Genomic DNA, 21582 nt, shown 5'->3' on the forward strand with positions numbered 1-21582 from the left:
TATGTATTTTTCGTCTATTGACTAATTATTCAAACCGGCTTGCAAGCACTATCCTCATATTCCTTTTACCCCTTCACTTTATGCACAGAGAATAACACACACACACACACACACACACACACACACACACACACACACCAATCTGAAATGGAACTAAACTCAACCAGTTTAGTTCACAACCATCCCTGCAACGACATAATACTCATTTTATGTCACAGTGTCCTTTTTTCTATCATTTCTACTTCCTGAGATGCCCACCTAGACTTTATCTGCATAAATGTCGCTCATACTTCAACAATTAAACGTGTAGAGTTAAAATGAGCACGAGTATTGTTTTCCTGAGTACCGTAATCCTTGATGATATTTATCTTAATATGGCATTTATTGTCTGTGACAAATAATTTATTATGTGTATGTGTGTTTCTCTTTCTTTTTTTATTATTTTTTAAAGATTTTATTTATTTATTTGGCACAGAGAGAGGCAGTGAGAGAGCGAACACAAGCAGGGGGAGTGGGAGAGGGAGAAGCAGGCTTCCCGCTGATCAGGGAGCCTGATGCAGGGCTTGATCCCAGAACACTGGGATCATGACTTGAGCTGAAGGCAGACACTTAATGACTGAGCCACCCAGGTGCCCCTGTGTGTTTCTGTTTTAATGCTCGTCTAGGATGTGAGGATTCAAGAGTGAATAAGTCCTAAATTCCTGCTCATATGGAGTTTATACTCTGGTAGAAGGAGGCAGGCATTTGATCAGTTTTTTCCTTATGCTTTCATACTTTTATTAAACAATATTGCACGGTTTAGCATTCCTTCTCATTAAAATTATAATGTATATGAAGATAGAAACATGTTCTATCTTATACACATCTCACAATAACTATTTGGTGTTTTTATTGTCAACACTCAAAAACAAAATGATGAATAAAATTAAAAGGTGAAATTTCTTTTTTAAGTTAACTTTATTTAGATTTTTTATTTTTTTATTTTTTATTGTGTTCAGTTAGCATATAGTACATCATAAGTTTTTGTTGTAGTGTTCACCGTTTCATTATTTGCATATAACACCTAGTGCCCATCACAACGTGCCCTCCTTAATACCCATCACCCAGTTACCCCATTCCCCCCACCCACCTCCCTTCTGTAACCCTCAGTTTGTTTCCTGGAGTCCAGGGTCTCTCATGGTTTGTCTCCCTCTCTGATTTCTTCCCATTCCATTCTCCCTCCCTTCCTCTGTGGTCCTTCTCTCTATTCCTTATGTTCCATGTATGAGTGAAACCATATGGTAATTGTCTTTCTCTGCTTGACTTATTTCACTTAGCATAATCCCCTCCAGTTCCATCCATGTCGATGCAAACGGTGGGTATCTATCCTTTCTGATGGCTGAGTAATATTCCATTGTTTATATGGACCACATCTTCTTTACCCATTTGTCTGTTGAAGGACATCTCATTTCCTTCCACAGTTTGGCTATTGTGGACATTGCTGCTATGAATATTGGGATGCATGTGTCCCATCTTTTTACTACATCTGTTATCTTTGAGGTAAATACGTAATAGTGCAATCACTGGGTTGTAGAGTAGCTCTATTTTTAACATCTGAGGAACCACCATACTGTTTTCCAGAGTAGCTGTAACAGCTTGCATTCCCACCAATGTTGTAAGAGTGTTTCCCTTTCTCCACATCCTCATTATTATAATTTGCCACATTTTCCTAACTGTTTTGTTTGTAAGAATACCATGGGTTTTACAACTGCGAGTTACTCCTTTAGTTTCCCCAAAAGTTAGGGTTTCAGTGAAGAGTAAACCACATTGACCCTGACGTAAGGGAGCAGTGGTGTAGGCTGAGTGAAGGATCAGTAAGCTTAGAGAAAAGGCGTGTGGGCTGACTGAAAAGAGACTACAGCTCTCTCTTTTACCTTGCTGGTTTTCTGATAGTGGGGGGGGTTAGACTTTCTGTGATGAAACTATTGCTAAATTATATGAGAGAGAGAGAAAGAGAGAAGGTGGAGAATCATATGACAAAAACATTTTTTTCTTGATTTCTTGTCTCCATACATGTGACATAAGTATTCAAAGGGAAAATATGTAACTATAGACCTAATGTGGGTCACTTAACAAAAGGATTCACTACCTCTTCTCTTTATACCTCAGTTGTCTAATTGTGAAATTAGATTTTCATTTTCTAAATCAAGTGAAAAAATGTGTCAGAATTACATATAGTTTGGAAAGGGCTTAATTCTAAATTACATGAATTGAATATTGTTATGAAGGTGTATTTCTCACTTTGTCTTATGATTATTTTGACGTAAGTCTACTGCCTAATTTGCCTTCAACATAATGATGATGGCGTGAGCCAAGTATTTAATTAAGACCTGTCTTCTGATAACTAATGGTTGAATTTGACACCTTTTTGCTATATCCTAACATTGAGATTTTGTGAAGGTTTTGGCTGAGATCCAATTATCACAGCTGTTCTCGTATGATCACTACTTTGAGAAAACTGTTTTTCCCACCTCTAAATGCTTATTTTTAAATGTAATTTTGATGTGAGAACTTCTTTTATCCTTTCCTACACATAAATACTTTCCTTTTGGGGAAATTCTTAACATTGGCTACTAACTGCTATTCATAACTATTGCTCATCTGTGATATCATTATTAAGTAAGTCACCAGAAACTGTCCAAATTCAAGTGTTACAGGGAGGGTAGTATTGTTAGATTAAAATAGAGATGCTTCTAAACCAAAGGAACAACACATATAATGAATATATGATAAAATGATTAAGTTGGTATAAACATATTAAATTCATGTCTTAATAGCATTGTATTCTTTTATACAAAAGATACACAGCCACTCTGGAAAACAGTGTGGAGGTCCCTTAAAAAGTTAAAAGTTGAACTACCCTGTGACCCAGCCATTGCACTACTGGGTATTTACCCCAAAGATACAGACGTAGTGAAGAGAAGGGCCATATGCACCCCAATGTTCATAGCAGCATTGTCCACAATAACTAAATCATGGAAGGAGCCAAGATGCCCTTCAACAGATGACTGGATTAAGAAGCTGTGGTCCATATATACAATGGAATATTACTCAGCTATCAAAAAGAATGAGTTCTCAACATTTGCTGCAACATGGATGACACTGGAGGAGATAATGCTAAGTGAAATAAGTCAAGCAGAGAAAGACAATTATCATATGATTTCTCTCATCAATGGAACATAAGAACTAGGAAGATCGGTAGGGGAAGAAAGGGATAAAGAAAGGGGGTAATCAGAAGGGGGAATGAAGCATGAGAGATATGGACTATGAGAAACAAACTGAGGGCTTCAGAGGGGAGGGGAGTGGGGGAATGGGATAGACTGGTGATGAGTAGTAAGGAGGGCACGTATTGCATGGTGCACTGGGTGTTATACGCAACTAATGAATCATCGAACTTTACATAAGAAACCAGAGATGTACTGTATGGTGACTAGCATAATATAATAAAAAAAACATTAAAAAAAAAGAAAAGATACAAACTTCATATTGGAATAAGAAGGCAAGCCTGCATTATCCTGAATGTGTATTTTCTTTTTAAAATGAGTAGTTAACATTTATTTATATGTTAAAAAGGAAATGCTCCTTCTCCCTAGTGTCTTTAGCTATACTTTCTAATTCCAGATACTGGGATTATTCAGAAGTAGGACACATAGAATGAGATTTTAAGGTCCTAGAGTGGAAGCATGAACAAAATAGGTTTCTTTTGGAGTCGTACTTAAGAACAATGGAATAAATCCCGGGTTTAAGTTTGACATTGCACAACTAATTTAAATATACCTTTCCATTGGGACGAGTGTAGTTTTACATTAGATTAAATATACTTACAGGCCTCTGGGTGGCTCAGTCAGTTAAGCCTCTGCCTTTGGCTCAGGTCATGATCCCAGGATTCTGGGATTGAGCCTCCCCTCACCACCAATGGAGTTCCCAGTGGGGAGCCTGCTGCTCCCTCTCCTTCTGTCTCTCCCCCCTGCTCATGTGCATGCTCTCTCTCTCAAATAAATAAATAAAATCTTTAAATATACTTGTAATTGTTGTGATCACTGTTTTTGGGATTGTGATTATGTAAGCTCTATAAACTCCAAGAAAAATTTGGGTTCTGAATTATATGCAGTTGAATTTTGTATTCTGACTCTGCTAAGTTCACCTCTGTATAATGAGCCACAGTGCTCATAGAAGGAATGCTGTAACAGAATTGCAAATATGACAGTATCACCAAAATTTCTCATTTGATCCATTATATCTCACTTTGCCTTGGACTGCACTAATTTTGAGTCTTGACTAAGTCTGTCTCCTCTTCTGCTTAGGCAGTCCTAGTTGGAATATCAATTTTCTTTATTTCAGTTCTCTCAACTTTCAACTTTGTTCCCTCCAATTTGAATGATATCTGATTTTACCAGTCCTGGGTAGAAGTAGGTATCACTTTACATAGAACCACCATCAGCTATCACGACAATTGTGTCAAAGTCCATGTTTGTAGTTTTGAGGTACAATATTATCAACCTTACAGAGAGCTAATAGTAACATATAACTAACTGTGAACTTGAAGGGTGTATAAATGGTTTTTTAGGAAGTGTGCCCTAAGTGGTAATATCACCCTATCTTGGGTACCATATAATCTTTTCCTTTTCTGATGATTCAATTAATATACTTCCCTGAAACAAACATGTATCCCAACTTTGATACCTTTTGTAGCCAGTTATCTAAAAGCGATGCTCTATCTAGGAATGTTAAAGAATACCTTCATTCCCTTACTGGTTATTTAAAAGTCTAAACATAAAGGATTTCAAACATAAAGGGCTGACTTTGTAGATTTGAGACCCATGCAGTTGCACAGGACCTGACACTGACAGGTAACCACACATGGGATAATGCTCTTCTGTCTTTGTCTTGAAGTTCTTAAGAATTTTTTCAACAATTTCATTTTTCACTGGGCTTGACAAATTATGCAGCCAGCTTGCTTTTGAAATTTGGCAGAGGCAGTAAGAAATCTGGTCATAGGTGAGTTGGGGTATTAATTAAGGAGATAAGAACTCTCAGAATGAAGGGAAAGCTTTAATTCAATAAAGATTAAGTGCATACTGTTTGGCAGGTACTATTCTAGGAACTGCAGATATGGTAGTCAAGCAGACAAGCAAAATCCTTGTGTTATGGTGCTTATGTACTAGGGAGGAAACAGATAATAAGGAAATAAAGAGACTGCTACATAGTATACTAGGTGATAAGAACCAGGAAGAAAGTAAAGTATAAAAAGAATGAAGAGAGAGGGGAGGAGGAGACCACCCACCAGAATAGGATGGGATAGAATTGTAGCTTCAGTCGCCCTGTCTGCTGAAATTATCTCTGCTTTAGGACAAACTTACTCTCCTCTCTAACCCTTTCATATGAAACGAGATCCTTAGTCTGTCATTTAGATGAGAAAAGGGAATTGGTGGGAGGTTTCTCTGTGAATTTTTTGAAATCAGATTTGTAGTTCATTAAAATTGGTCTCTAGCTCAGAATAAATTTGTCACTACAGCAAATTCTGGAGGTGGGGGTGCCTATGACCAATGTACTACCCTTATTTCTGCCAACTTAATTGTTTCTGTCCTAAGAGAAGCACACCCAGAGAAGTGATGGGTCTTGATATTTGTAACAGGTACATGAGAACTTTGCAAATATATTTGAAGATTTATAAGAACATCTGAATCAAAAAATATAAGATGATCAATTTTCCAAGCCATTTATCACTTCAAAAAAAAATGAAGTACCAGAAAACTAACCTTACGATATTATATATTATTAAAATATTACATCGCTTAGGAATATGTTATTTTTACTTGCATAGATGCATTATGAATGTGCTAAGTTAATGTACAAGTAATAAAATTAGGCCATGAGGGAAGAACATTGTTGTCTTTGCAACATTCTATCCATATCACCTAATTATAGCATCTTCACTAAAATGAACTAAACTCTTTGCAGATATAAAATAAATGGAATTTCATACCTTCTCACAATTTAGGCAAGTATATTACCAACATGCTTTAAGAGCTCATCATTATAGGAATTCCAGGAAATGGAATTAAATTTGGTAAGCTTATTTCGTAAGTAGGTGAGCTGGTAAATGTGCGGATCTTCAGAGGATTGAACTGCTTTATTCACATCAAAACCTTGTGTTTATCCAACCTTGGCATCCTTAAAGTTTATATACAGAATTAAATGTAACAGAATTGTACATCACCAATCAATGCCTGAATTGTGTGAAGTCACAAATCTGTTCATACTAACCTCAGTGCCATCAAAAGTCATCATCATTACTTAATAACAGGCTTCATTAAACACTATTGTTTTTGGCTGAACTTTGTGTCACTGCCATAGTGTATTAAACAGATACAGTTACCTCTGTGTATTACCATAGTTGGTTTTATGTGGTTCTGTCTTTAATTTTCTATATTTTTCAGGTCTTGTTGCATTTTTTGTTTTGCCTTTTATTTAAAAAAAGTAATTCCTATTTTCAAACCTCTACTACTTTTTAAATTTTTTAAAAAGATTTACTTATTTTAGAGACAGCAGGGTGGGGGAGGGGCAGAGAGAGAGAGAGAGAGAGAGAATCTCAAGCACACTCCCCACTGAACTCAGAGCCCGACCCAGGCTCCATTTCATGACCCTGAGATCGTGACCTGAGCCGAAACCCAGAGTCAGACTGATGCTTAATCAACTGAACCATCCAGACACCCCTACTTTTTAAATTTTTAAACCTCTTTTCAATAGGATTTGAAGCGTAGTACATCGATTTGCATTTTTATTTATTCTGGTTAAGTGTATGTTGTTTACATTGCAGTCTTCAAGCATCTCAACCACCTAAACTAATAAAAATGTTGGTAGGTTTATTATTACCATTAATATAAAATTAATTTACCATAATTACCATATTATTATCATTAAATGTAAAAAGCTTTTTGTTAAAAATCAGAAGCATTTAGTTAAAAATGACTATTATAAAGTATAAATAAGGTTTGAAATTCATATGATTAGTCACACCAATTTAAAGCTAGAAATATTAAAATTAAAATGTTCACATTTTTCTTTGTTTTTAGCCTATGCTCAGATTTTAAAACTACATTGGCAAACAAAAAACCTAACAAGTAAGATACGTGGGGAAAAATGATAAAATATTATTTACAATATATATAAACTCATTGAAAATATAACTTTTCCTGGAGTGCCTGGGTGGCTCAGTTGGTTGAGTGTCTGACTCTTGGCTTTGTCTCAGGTCATGATTTCATGGGCCAAGGGATCATAGGGCTCTTCCATCAGTGGGGAGTCTGCTTGAAGTTTCTCTCTCTCTGCCCCTCCCCCCACTCATTGCTCTCGCTCTCTCTCAAATAAATAGATAAATATTAAAAAAGAAAAGAAAAGAAAATATAACTTTTCCTGTCCAGGTATACCATGACTTGGGCATAAATAACCCACATACTTCACTCATATTTGTAACAATAGTTAGGAACAGTGGTTCATGGTGGTAACCTTTGTTGTTGTTTTTTCCAGTTTTTATTTAAATTCTAGTTAGTTAACATACAGTATAATATTGGTTTCAGGTGTAGAATTTAGTGATTCATCACTTACATACAACACCCAGTGCTCTTCACAAGTGCCCTCCTCAATGCCCATCACCCATTTAGTCCACCCCCATCCACCCCCCTCCAGCAACCCTCAGTTCGTTCTCTTTAGTTAAGAGTCTGTTTCCCGTTTTGCCTTTTTTTTTCTATCCCTAAGTTTTGTTTCTTAAATTCCATATATAAGTGAAACCATATGGTATTTGTCTTTCTCTGACTGGCTTATTTTGCTTAGCATAATACACTCTAGCTCCATCCACAACATCGCCAATGGCAAAATTTCATTCTTTTTGGTGGCTGAGTAATATTTCATTGTGTATATATACCACAGCTTCTTTATCCATTCATCAGTTGATGGACATTTGGGCTCTTTCCATATTTTGGCTATTGATGATAATGCTGCTATTTAACCATCGGAGTGCATATGCCCCTTCAGATCAGTATATTTGCATCCTTTGGGCAAATACCTAGTAATGCAATTGCTCAGTCATAGGGTTCTAGTTTTAACTTTTTGAGGAACTTCCATACTGTTTTCCAGAGTAGCTGCACCAGTTTGCATTCCCAAGGTGGTAACCCTGAAGGGTAACCGGCCTTCCCCAGAGCTCTCATTGGGAAAGTGACTCTTCTACTATAAGGAGAGCCATGGCTGCTGCCTGAGACTCTGAGAAAGAAGGAAAGGAAGAAAGGAAGAAAGGAAAAGAAAGAAAGAAAGAAAGAAAGAAAGAAAGAAAGAAAGAAAGAAAGAAAGAAAGAAAGAAAGATTGTAACTCTTCATCAAAACACAGAGACTTTTCAGAACATGGTTGTAATAAATTGTGTACCTGCTCTTTCTTAAGCTGATTTACTTATCCTATGTGCACACTGGAAAATTCATCAGTCTGCCACAAAACAAACAAGCGAACATCACAGTAACAACAAGAACAGAAACTTTCAAGGCTAAAAAATCCAGAACAGAGTAACTGATAACATATCGGAGTGGTTCTGTCTAGTCTTATGCTGCATGCCTACTCAATGCCAAACCCTGTCTTGGGGGTAGGGATACAATTGTAACACAGACACGTCTTCTCCCATCCCTAAAATACTGATCACACAGAGTGGAGATAACATATTCCTGGCCATGGGGCGCCTGGGTGGCTCAGTCATTAAGCGTCTGCCTTCGGCTCAGGGCGTGATCCCGGCGTTCTGGGATCGAGCCCCACATCAGGCTTCTCCTCTGGGAGCCTGCTTCTTCCTCTCCCACTCCCCCTGCTTGTGTTCTCTCTCTCGCTGGCTGTCTCTCTCTGTCAAATAAATAAATAAAATGGAACTTTGAGTGAATTTATGTCCAATAGGGGTTGACAAACTTATTTTTTTAAAAAGAGTAAATAGTACAGGCTTTACAAATTACAGGTGTCTATTGTAACTATTCAATTCTGTCAGGGTATCTTGAAAGTAGACATATATAAAAGGATGGGTTGGATGTGTTCTAATAAAACTTTATTTATAAAACAGCCTGAAGAATGGGTTTGCCCCAAGGGCTATAGGTTGTCACTCCTATACTAATGCTAAAAGATGCTAAAAATATATAGATGATGAATATTATAACTGAATAAAAGTTATTACGTAGCAGTATTTTGCATGTGTGTATGTCAGCATCATTCTTTTGGTATCTCTAGCCATCAAAAAATCATTGTGAGACAAACATAAAGAAAATCTAATAAGCACATTTTTCTTCTTTTCTATTCAGGCTAACTTCGGTGCTTTCTTGAGATATTTCTTCTGTATATGTAAAAATTATGCTTTACATTTTATTGGAAGAAAGCAAGGCAGACTGTTTTTCCAAATGCAGTTAAACAAGTTTTCAATCAGATTGGAAGCCAGCCGAGTCTTCTATCGAGCATAGACTTTTAGAAATCTGGGTTATTCAGTCAATTATTTTAAAAATGGTTAAATTTTTATTGTTTGCTAATAACCATGGTAAGACTGAGGATTCATAATAAGACAGAATCTTCATTATCAAATGCTCATAGATAAACAAACTCTTTTATTGTGATATGAGAAGAGCTACGATAAAGTGATGTATAGGATGTTACAGGAATTCCAAAGAAGGAATCTCTTCAAACTAACAAGGAAACTGCAGGACGCAAATTTTCAGGTAACTACTTAGAAAGCATGTAGTCTTAATTACCAGAATAAAGTGTCCCACTAAATCAGTGTGCTAATGTCCTTATTATTTTTCCATTAATTATTCCAACTAGCATCAGCCATAGCATCAGGAAGTTCAGTATTTTCCCCTTGAATTTTTCAAAGACCATGACAAAAAGTTATAGTCTAAAATGCCCAATTTCCACATCTAAACTAAAGGATTACAGTGGTGGAATCAGGTCACTGTATCTATTACTTCATTTTTTGTGTGGGGGGGGTGGGGATCAAGGTTTCATTTTACTTTTTTTTTTTAAGATTTATTTATTTATTTGACAGAGAGAGAGACAGCCAGCGAGAGACAGAACACAAGCAGGGGGAGTGGGAGAGGAAGAAGCAGGCTCCCAGCGGAGCAGGGAGCCCAATGCGGGGCTCGATCCCAGGACCCTGGGATCATGCCCTGAGCCGAAAGTAGATGCTTAATGGCTGAGCCACCCAGGCGCCCCAACTTTTTTTTATTTAAATTCAGTATCAGTTTCTTCTACCTGTGAATATATTGCTTCGTCGTTCAATCCAATGGAAATGCAGGATATTTTTCTTTTATTCTGTGAATCTCTTGTTTACAGGGCTGCACACACCACTTCATTCTTCCAAAGAGGCTAATCTCACTCTCTCATTGCTTAGGTCCGAAAAGTATGCCAAATACTTGGGTTCTCAAAGATGTGGCTCTTGGTACTTGGATACTTCAGCCCACAAATGCAGAAACCTTCCAGAGGAATGGGTTCAAGAGGGATTCTGGAGTTTATTACCTCATAGGCTCAGAACAACTGAACTTTTCCTATCCACCAAGTATCTACTTTTAAGTATTTGACAGCTTTTTCTTTTAGACTTCCATAAAACAAATGTTCTGATTACATTGCGTTTTCCAGAATATAAAAACATTCACCTAAATTTGTTATTCTTAAGTAAGCTACATATTATTTTTTCAAAGTTACATATTTTTTTCAAAGCTACATATTATTTTTCCTGTTTCATTTTGCTTTTAAAAAAAAATGAACCTTAATGAACTGGCACCTTCTTTGCTGAATAGAAGGTGATCGAAACATAAGTAAACCCACATAGGCACAAACAATCTTAGGTATGCCATTCAGCTATGTGAATTTTTAGCATTCATTAGACAAAAAAAAATGCCATAAATGTATGATCTGCATCTTATTCATGTTCATTATCAAACTCCAGAATGCAGCAAAGGCTACCTCCCCGTAAATCAGAAAGCCTAGCTACCTTTTGTTGTGGCATAACACTGATGCTTACTACCTTCGAAGTCATAGTCCTCATGACAGAAATGAGAACGTAGACTTGGAACTTTGTGGTATTTAAATGATTGATTTATTGATATGCTACAGTGGCTATTTGTAACCTAGTTGCCCTATTATAGCTAAAGTGCTGGAGTCAGAGCTCAAGCCCCAGTGCTCAAGTTTCATAGTTAAGACATCGCTTCATGTGCAGAGAGCTTCCTGCTCCCCTGCCCCCATACGTACTCCCCACGTCAACAGTGTCCAACAGGGGTCTAATATAAGAGGTGCATGATGCAATTAATGTTACGTTTTATCTCTTCTTTACCATCTCTTCTCAAAGGAAAACATACAGTTTGGAAGCTATAGAGAAAGGGGTGTCTTAGTTTAGAGGCCAAAAGATCTTTGGCATATGTCCATGAGATAAAATATGGGTATTATATCTCAGGTAACCAAAAAAGCCAGTGCTCAGTAAATGTGTCCTACTTTTACCAGCTTTGGCGATGGTAATCAAAGGTACACGGTGAAAATCTTTCAGAATCCTTCACTCTCCTTCCATATTATTAGATAACTGCAGCACAGGCTCTCTGTAGGAGGAGAGGGTCAAGCTACAGGACTATCTTTAATGCTAGGCTAAAAGCCCCGAATTTGGATGATCTAGCTCAGGGCAAGTCCCTTAAACAACAAAGAAGCTTCTCAAGGGATTTGCTTGTAAATTCTTTCACCCTCATTTACCTGTACTCTTCTTCCTGGAATGAATTATACTCCCTCTCAAAATCCCTAAATAGGTTTGATGATTAGACTTTCTTTATGGATGGCCCCTAAATGAAGTGTAAATGAACTTCTCAGAATTTTAATAGAGAGCTGATAGATAAATGCAATGGTTAATGGTGTATTTTCATTAGATAGCTATACATGAACTTGGATATTTCCTCTGTTCACAAGACCTAGGTGCTGTTATCCTGCATGAAAACACCTGGTTTTATCTTCAACCTAGAATACCTAATTCAGCAGTCTTCAAGCCATGTATCTTTAAAAGCAGCTTACAAAAGTAAGGATCAAGTTTTCGCTCTATGGTACTTCATCCCCAAATGAAAGGAATAACACATAGCAAGTGGAAACTGAAGAAATAAAATGAAGGAATGATGCAATAATCACAGAAATGCAATATGAATTCATGTAGGCCTTTCTAAAACGTGCTGTGATACTACTGAAATAAATTTCAGTTTCATGTGTTCATCATCACCTATATATTGAGTACTATAAATTTGGCGTTGTACAATAGGCTATATAGGTATAGTGATAACTATTTCATCCTTTCTTGGAGACACTTGCAGACAGGAAAGGGAGAAAACCCCAGAGGAGACTATAATATTTGCTGCAACAGTATAAACACAAGAAGTTACAAGAACACCTTATTCTCCCAGGAAGGATTTACTAAAGGATGGGAGACCTTAGCTCCTCACCAATTAGGTAGGACGTGCCTCCTCCATTACAAGAGAGGAAAATGTGGAAAGAATGGCTAGGACTGCTACTTTTGCAGAAGTCTTCTGAAAGGAATGGGAAACCGAGAAAGTAGATGTTCTTTGCCTATATATGTGGCCTGTGAGGATCACATTAGAGTAAAAGTAGGTTTTTTTATCTTCTGGTAGCCAGATAAAATAACTTCCATCACTTTTTATGAAAACAAAACAAAACAAATGTGTGCAGAGGATTGATGGGGAGCTTTCAAGCTACTGTGAAGACTGAAGACAATGGTGGTGTTAGAATGGGTGATGAAATAGAGCTAAAGCCTCAGTAAACACTGCTGCCTAACTTGGAGTATTTCAATCCTATAGATCAATGCATTCGGTTTGTTTAAGACAATTGAGTTTTTTTTCTTTTTCTTTTAAATTGGGCATATGACAAGACTTTTTAACTGATACTCAGAATGATAGAAGCAAATGTCCTGAATGATGTTTTCAAATGTCCTTAAAGATTTTTATGTCAAAATGTGTCAGATGTATTTGTATCAGGTTATATATTAGTATTATATGTGTTAATAAGCTCTAGCCATATGATTGTATGCTAGTATTCTCAGGAAGCAAACACAGTGAGACCCTGCTAATTTATTTCACTTCTTGGATCATTGTGTTCTCTTTTCCTCACATTGAAACATTGCTTGTATTGGTCACTGGCAAAGGCAATCTGCCTAATTAGATGGGCCAGAAATCTAATCTGGTGTGACAAATGAAAGAGACACATAATTGGCTATGTAATTCTAGGGTGGAACTGTTATCAATTTTAAGCAATTGATGTTCTCAGAATAACATTATACACTGTGTGAGTGATTACAGTTACTCTGGGGAATCACTGAATGTTTCTCTAATCTTTTAGTGGGTTATAAAAATTAACAGAAGCTTTTGGTAACTGATATTATACTCGCACATGATAACAATCTGAGTTTAGCTTCTTTAGTGAAAAAAGGTCCTAAACATAAAGTTGTTTTCATCTTATTGTGGAAAATATCCATCTTTAAACACAACATGACTGTTTGTTTCCCTTTAAGAGTAAAGACCATTAACTTCAGATCATGTCAAAGTTTCTTGCCTGAAATGCCTGCCAGGTGGGGGCACTTGCTTTGTTGACCTCAGCTTCTATTATCTCTACTTTGTGGTCTAGTGAAACTGCAGAAACCACCAGTATTTTTCTTTCAATTACTGTTGGTCATACACTTTTATACTCATCCTAATTTACCAGAAAACTGAACGTTTCCAGGTATGGAGAAACCAAAATTATATAGCTGAAACTTTAAAGAAACTCTTAACTAGGCCATATACAGAGTTACATAGTAATCACTTCCTGGGTTGCTTCTAGGGAAATGATGAAATTTAGCCCAAACTTGGAAATGTCACTCTTAGCAAGAGATTGTGCTACATACTATTGTTTATTTCTGCTCTTGCATTCCTCTAGTATGTCACATGTGTCCGTCCTAAAGCTTCTCAGAAAATTGGCTCATTCTCTACTTCACTTACTTTAGTTGGTTCTGTATGATTTGGCAGACAGAAAGATACAAATGAGACAGTTCTTGACATGCCCACGTTCACCATGTGCTTACAATTAAACTACACTCTTGAGCATAGACGGATTTGCAGAAAACAAATTTCCACACAATATTCTGGATAACTTGGAAGCTGCAACATTTAAAATATCCAAGAGGCGTTGATTCTTTATTTGATTGCAAAATATAAAATAACATTACAACAGGAATAATGAGTTTCCATGGCTATATAGGATCCTTAATGAAGCAGTGATCAAATAATTTGAAATACCCTAACAAAATGAGAATTCTAATACTAATAACAATAATAAGGCATATTAACACACATTCACTTTTTATCAGGCACTGTGTTGTGCATCACATGCATTAAATTCTCATCTTTTCAACAAACCCTGCACACTTATCCACTCTTTAAGGGTGAGGAGTTTGAGACTCATGTAAGTCATTTGCCAAAGGCCACATACATGGTACATACAAGACCAGGGCCGCAAATCCGGTTTTGTTTTCTTTAAAACAACTGGGTGATGGGCATCACGTGATGTCGTGAGCACTGGGTGTTATACGCAACTAATAAATCATTGAATATTACATCAAAAACTAATGATATATTGTATGTTGGCTAATTGAATTTAAATTAAAAGGAAAAACAAACAAAACAAAACAAAACAAAAACATATGCCTTTTAAATGATAACACCAAGCTCAGCTTCACAATATTGGTTTGATTGAAACTTTCCTGTCACAAAATACATAAAGGACAAGAAATAGCTACATCATGAGAAATATATTGTCTTGACTTAAAAAGAAGTGGTGGGGATATCAGGACCTCAAAAAGGCAATATAGATATTCTGTATCTATATTATACCCTAATAACAGAGGTTTAAGTACAGGGTTGACAAAGACACTACACACCAATTAGCCAAAATTTTTTTTTCCAAGCAATAAACCAAAACCATGATGTTTGTCATGTGTAAGATAGTTTGTTTTTTTTCTTTTTTTTTTTTAACAAATAGTTTTAGCTATTAAAAACATTTTCTGTTGTCCAGTGCAATATAACAATATTGGCTCTATGTAATAAAAAGTAATCCCAATGGCTCAGGACTATGACTAGGACTTCATTTGAAAATACTTACGTGGTAGATGTATTCTGGAGAGAAATTAAGTATGGATTTCAAAAGACTTCAAAATAAAATTAGCTCACCATTCTTATATAGCAGAGCTTAATCAGCCTTACAAGTTAAAGAAGACTTTTGTCACAGACAAAGGTTATTTTGACAAAGCCAAATTAAGGTCCAAGTAGGTCTTGATACACAGAAAAAAAAGGCTGGGTCCCTAGTGAGTCTAGTGATAATTAACACCTGACTTAAAGCACCATCAGGAATGACTTGGAATGCTTTAATTGGTCCACCTTACTTGCCTACAGGCTTTTTTGTTGTGGGGATATTTTAAGTCTCTTCTTGCTTTCAGCTAAATCTCAGCATGTCTCAGATTTCTAAAGCTACCTTTATCATTTGAGACCCTAAGGAAAAAATGAATTGTAATTCAGCTTTTATCTTACTTCATGGAGAACCATAAGTGTTTCTAGAATATTAAAAGGAGAGCTGATTAAGAAGGCAGGAATCAATCACAAAATAAAGGCAAATAAAAGTAGGAATGGATCTTTGGGTGTCCACTAACATACACAACCTCCTTTCATGTAAAATATATCAGGTGAATACATAATTTAAAAGAGTGATAAAGGATTAGTTCACAAATCACTGAGGAGACAAATTGAGATATACCAAATCAGTATAAAGCCATACATTTGCTCAAACCTATCAGTATTTGTCACTCCTATAGTAAAATGAGACATAAACTTACCGAATGTTAACTGTATCACTTATGTATTTTTATTATTGCTTACTTTGAATGAAACCCATGGGAGGGTGGTTATGAAAAATAATGATATCCATTAAGAGTGAAGATCTAATTGAAGGCATTATCAAATGTGGTAACACTTGCAGCTGGACCACCATGGAAATAGAAATAAATACGCAGATGGTCGAAACCAGTCTGCCTGTCAATGAACCATTAAGGCACATTATCCCAGCTGTCAAAAATTTTTCTATTTATGTTGAGTGTTCATCTTTGCTAAGTGGTAGATGGGATAATTACTCTATTTTTTTAAGACTATACTTTTATAAATTAGGAAGGTGAAATTTTGTTCTCTGAAACATTTTTGTATCAGTTTGTTTGATCTCTTTCTTCTTTTGTTATAAATTGTACTATCCTAATTTCAGAGTAAGTGTATTCTATAATGCAGTACATATATTATACTATTATTGAATGTATATATATTGAATATCTGCCTTATTTTAACATGTGCACATGTACATTTTTAATGTAAATTCCTTTCACATAAACACTAAATCATTATTATGAAGAAGAGAGTACTTAATTTGGTTTTGAGCTTTGTAGTTGTAAATAACATGTTCAGAAAATAATTTTTTTAAATCTCTTTGGATACAGAAAAAAATGAACAGCAACATATTTTCTTTCCTTTTTTTTTTTTTTGGTTATTTTTACTAAACACACAGACACTTTAATAAGAGTTTCAGTATTTCCATTATGCGTAGATAGAAATGTCAGAGTGAGTAGAAAGTGGAATCCTGCTGTCATTGAGAGTACTTGAATCTCTAATTCTGAATGAGTTATCTGAGGGTTGCTAGTAAGCATAAAGGAAAATTCTTGTCAATCTGGCACTTAATTGGATGTACTTCATTTTATTTGTAATCTCTGGAGAAAAGCCCTCTCAAACAGTGGACCCATAACATTTATAATTAAGATAGTGTACTTCAAATTTTGCTTTCATTTACACTGGGCAGAACTACACTTTTAAGATTCCTATGAACACATGGCATTAACGTGAAATATACGCAACAAAAATCTCCATAAGGTGAATATATATGAGGTTGTGTTTCAGGTAAAGGTTTATCCCAATTTCCTGTCATTCCTAGGTATTGGCTCTACTTTTACATAGGAAAAAATTATTCTTTGTTGTATCATATTTATGGGTATGGTGAGTGATACTAGTGAGTACCATAAAATGTTACTAGTCAGAATCTAAGGTATGATGGGAGATTAAGAGCATGTTCCTAAATTGCCCACACTGAGATTTGTTTTCAAATAATCAAGTGACTATGAAAAAGAAAAAGATTAGCATTGGAAACCAGAAGGAAAAAAAAAAAAACAGTGCCGCGTGTATGAAGACATCTCAGGCAGCAAAGTATAGGTAAAAGCAGATGAATGAAAGGAAAAATGTGGCACATGACCTGCCACAGATCACTTGTAAGTGGACCTCATAATTCGAGTGTAAGGACTAGATTGTGTCAGGGAAATCAGTAGCCTTCTAGCAATGTTCCTCTGAAGTTCATGAGGCCATGTTTAATAGAGACCCTAATGTACTGATGATTAGTCTAGGCTGCTGCTTAACTTTGGTACCTGGACTAGGCAAAGTGCCTGTGAACTGACTTGCTGTAAATGCCAGGTGATGAACAGTCAGCTCCAGCTAGTGTCCAACAAACAAGGAAAACCATCGATCCTCTCTGTCTTGTGTTCTCTCAATAACTCGACTATTGTTAATCTTTCTAACCAAATAGGTCACAGTGAATCTAAATGTTCTCCTTCATGTCAACTTCAAAGAAGAGATGAGGATTTTCCATAATCGCTGGCAGAACCTACCTCAAGCACAATATGAAAGTGAATTATTCTCCCTGTTAAACATGAGACAAAGAAAAAAAATATCTGACATAAGAAAAAATGTTGCATCTCAAAAGAAGGACATGATATGAAGAAACAAACATCTCCGTATGATAAAGAATTATAATGAAAGTCAAGAGGGGTGGCTCAGTCAGCTGAGCATCTGACTCTTGGTTTCTGCTCAGGTCATGAGCTCAGGGTCATAAGATGGAGCTCTGGGTCCAGTCCACACTCAGTGGGGAGTCTGCTGGAGATTCTCTTTTGCAACCATCTCCCTCTGCCCCTCCCCTGCAGGCTCATGTGCTCTCTCTCTCTCTCTAAAATAAATAAATCTTTTAAAAAAATAATGAAAGTCAAGAAAACATATAGAAAAATGTAGAATTTTGTTTATTTGCATTTTTTTAATTGATTAAACTTAATATTACTTCCAAAACACTTACTACGTGTCAGGTGCTGTTCTAAGGGTACTACAAATATTAACATTTAATCACTATAATAAATTTTATTATAATCCCTTTTTCACAGATTTGATCCTTAGGAAAAAATAAAAACATACTTTACGCAAAAAAACAGAGGTACGGACACAAAGAGAGAAGAATCTGAGGTTCAAAAAGAACCATAGCTCCTGGAAAAATAATGTAACCCATAGTAGAAGCTTCCAATGAATATTTGGTGATGTGAGTTTTGCTTAATTTGATAGAGGATTTCTGATTTTAAAAAAGTATATGAGACTGGATCATTCAGACAAAAAAAATTAGTGCCAAAATAATTAAAATAGCTTAAACATTTTCCATATAATTAAAAAATAAATGATAGAGGTAAAAGTGAAAATAACAAAATAAGCATGGATGAAGTATTTAACAGTTTATAGTAGTATTATAAACAGAATCCCAGGATGAAAATTGAAGATGAGTGATACTTAAGAAATAAGATAAAAAACTTGAAGAAAATTTCTTTTTTAATGTAAGCATTTCACGATATACTAAGTTTAATTGATAATGATGATGGTGATGATAATTTGCATTGAGCTTATAATACTCGTTAGCTTCCAAAATGCTCTATTTTCTATAAACTCATTTGAAATTCACAACTTATTAATCCTATTAAACCCTGTTAAAGGAGTACTATTATTACCAGCGTTTTGGAGAGGCAGAAATTGAAGAGCAGGATGAAAGTTTGAGCCTAGATTCAAACCCACAGAGCTTTCCCCTCAGCCCTTCACTCTGATCACCTCCAGGCAGATTCTGTTGCTGAAAAGAGATCCACGTCCTAGTAAAGTAAGTACACTTAAAGAGTAAAACAACAACAAAAATTCTTCACTTATTCATATACAAATATAAAAAATAAACACTAAAAAAAACCCCACAACTCAGTGCTTAATAAGTAGACGTTAGCATTGTTAAAGACAAAAATAAATCCCCAAAATAGTGAATCATTTCCATAGAATTTTGAGTAAAACAGATTGTGATTCAGATTTTTGTATCTAGACATGAGAAGTCTCAAAAAATGTACTTCTTGGAAATAAAGAGTAATTTAAAGATATTTGGAGCCAAATTAAAAAAATCAAAATAAGCTATTTTAATAATATGAAATTTGTTTTAAAAAACAGTAGTTAATAGAGAAAACATAAAAACTCTTAAAAGATTTGTATATTGCAGGGCGCCTGGGTGGCACAGGGGTTAAGCGTCTGCTTTCGGCTCAGGGTGTGATCCCGGCATTATGGGATCGAGCCCACATCAGGCTCCTCCGCTATGAGCCTGCTTCTTCCTTTCCCACTCTCCCTGCTTGTGTTCCCTCTCTCGCTGGCTATGTCTATCTCTGTCGAATAAATAAATAAAATCTTTTAAAAAAAAAGATTTGTATATTGCAAAAGATATATACATATGTATATGTAAATAATATTAGACGTGTTACATTATTAACTTAATCATTTATTTGATAATATTTACTGAGACAGCTAGGTGTTAGGTCCTAGAGATTTAGCAATGACCAAAACAGATATATTCTTGCTCTTATGTAGCTTGCTTTAAGTGAGGAGGGTAGAATCAAAAAGGAAAAAACAAAAATCAGGTTGCGATGAAAGACATTAATTAAAAGTGTAAAGGAATAAAGAGTGAGAACAATAAAGGAAGTCCTTTCTATTAAGGAGAGCTTTGAATGAGAGGAAGTGAGGGAATGAGCCTTATAGCTTTCTAGAGGATAATCTTCCAGGAAGAAGGGACAGCAAGGGTCCTGGGGTTGAAGAATGCCTGGCTCATTTCAAGAAAGTTAAGTGAGTGAAGGAAATGAGTTAGGCTATAAGGTCAGAAACAACCATATTTTTAGGCCAGGTGTTGGTAAAATAGAAATCTATGTGTCAAATTCTGCCCACTACCTCCTTTTGTAACAAAATATTATTGGAACACAGACACACCCATTCATTTATTCATATTATTGGAACACAGACACACCCATTCATTTATTCATATTGTCTATGGCTGCTTTCACCCTAAAACGGCAGAGCTGAGTAATGGCATATTGTGTGTATTGCCCACAAAGCTAAAAATATATCCTAAGCAGAAAAGTGATATTATCTGATTTATAAGAAACACTGTTGATACCATTGAGTAAATGGGCTTTTTTGAGGCAAGAGAAGGAGAAAGGGAGTACTTGGTAGGTTATTTTCATAATTTGAGAAAGCGTTGCACTACTTAGTAGTAGTTATTTCACTATTTAATATTATGGAGATTTAAAAAAATAACATCCAGTGCTGGTAAAATTTCTATGAACAACTAACCAAGACTATTCCTACTCAGAATGTGAAAAAAACATATTTTAAATTACAGTAGTAAAAAGTTAAAAAAAACCCTAAATATTTAATAATAAGAATTGATTAAATAAAACCAGTACAACTGTATAATGGAACTTGCTACTCATTAAAATTTCGTGTTTTCCAACAACACCGAATGTTCTTGGTGAACCTATTTAGGATACATTGTTATGAGAGAAAGCAACCTGCAAGATATTAGATCAAATATGCTTCCTTATTTAAATAAGAATATATTTTAATGATTTTTAGCAAATATTAACAGTATATTTCTTTGGCTTAGAGGTTTAGAGAACAGGTAGGTAGACAGATGAGAAAGAGCTTTTTAATGTATTTTCAATATAGTTCTTTTATAATTGATTAAAAATGTTAAAAGTTAAAAAAGAGAGCTTTCTGAATTTTTTGCTTAATAATTTTAATAATAAAACACTTTCACATGCCATCAAGATGTTTGCTGGATATGTGAATTTATATTCTTCTGCCCCCCTTCAATTTCTTATACATTATTTTAGAAAGTGTAGACAAGCAAATCCATAGCATATGAATTATTTTAATTCCTTATTAATTGTAATTACACAATACATATCTAATCACATTTAGCAGACAGATAAATTAATCACATAAGAAAAAAGGAAAATTACTACATAAAAATGTCATTATATGGAAATTATGTTAGTAGGACTATACCCCGTACCTATAAATAATATTTTCTTCACTCAGAAGTCATTGTTTCTTTCCTTTTCTTTCTCTTCCTGTCTCTCCTTCCTTCCTTCCTTAGTTCCTCCCTCCCTCCCTCCTTTCCTTCCTTTTCTCCCTTTCTTTCTCTTTCCTTTTATAGGGCATAATGTAGATGCTGTGATTATATGAAGTAAGATATAAGGCCTATCTTCACAAACCAGCTGTAAACAAATTCTCCTTCTTCTTCTTTTTTTTTTTTTTTTTAAGATT

General features: G+C 35.4%; 1 pseudogene; it reads right to left on the minus strand.

Moving 5' to 3' along the window:
• Window positions 1-21582, minus strand: part of LOC100472451 — a 73731-nt pseudogene that overhangs the window by 26136 nt on the left and 26013 nt on the right.

Source organism: Ailuropoda melanoleuca, chromosome 5, assembly GCF_002007445.2.
Source record: "Ailuropoda melanoleuca isolate Jingjing chromosome 5, ASM200744v2, whole genome shotgun sequence".
Classification (NCBI taxonomy): Eukaryota; Metazoa; Chordata; class Mammalia; order Carnivora; family Ursidae; genus Ailuropoda; species Ailuropoda melanoleuca.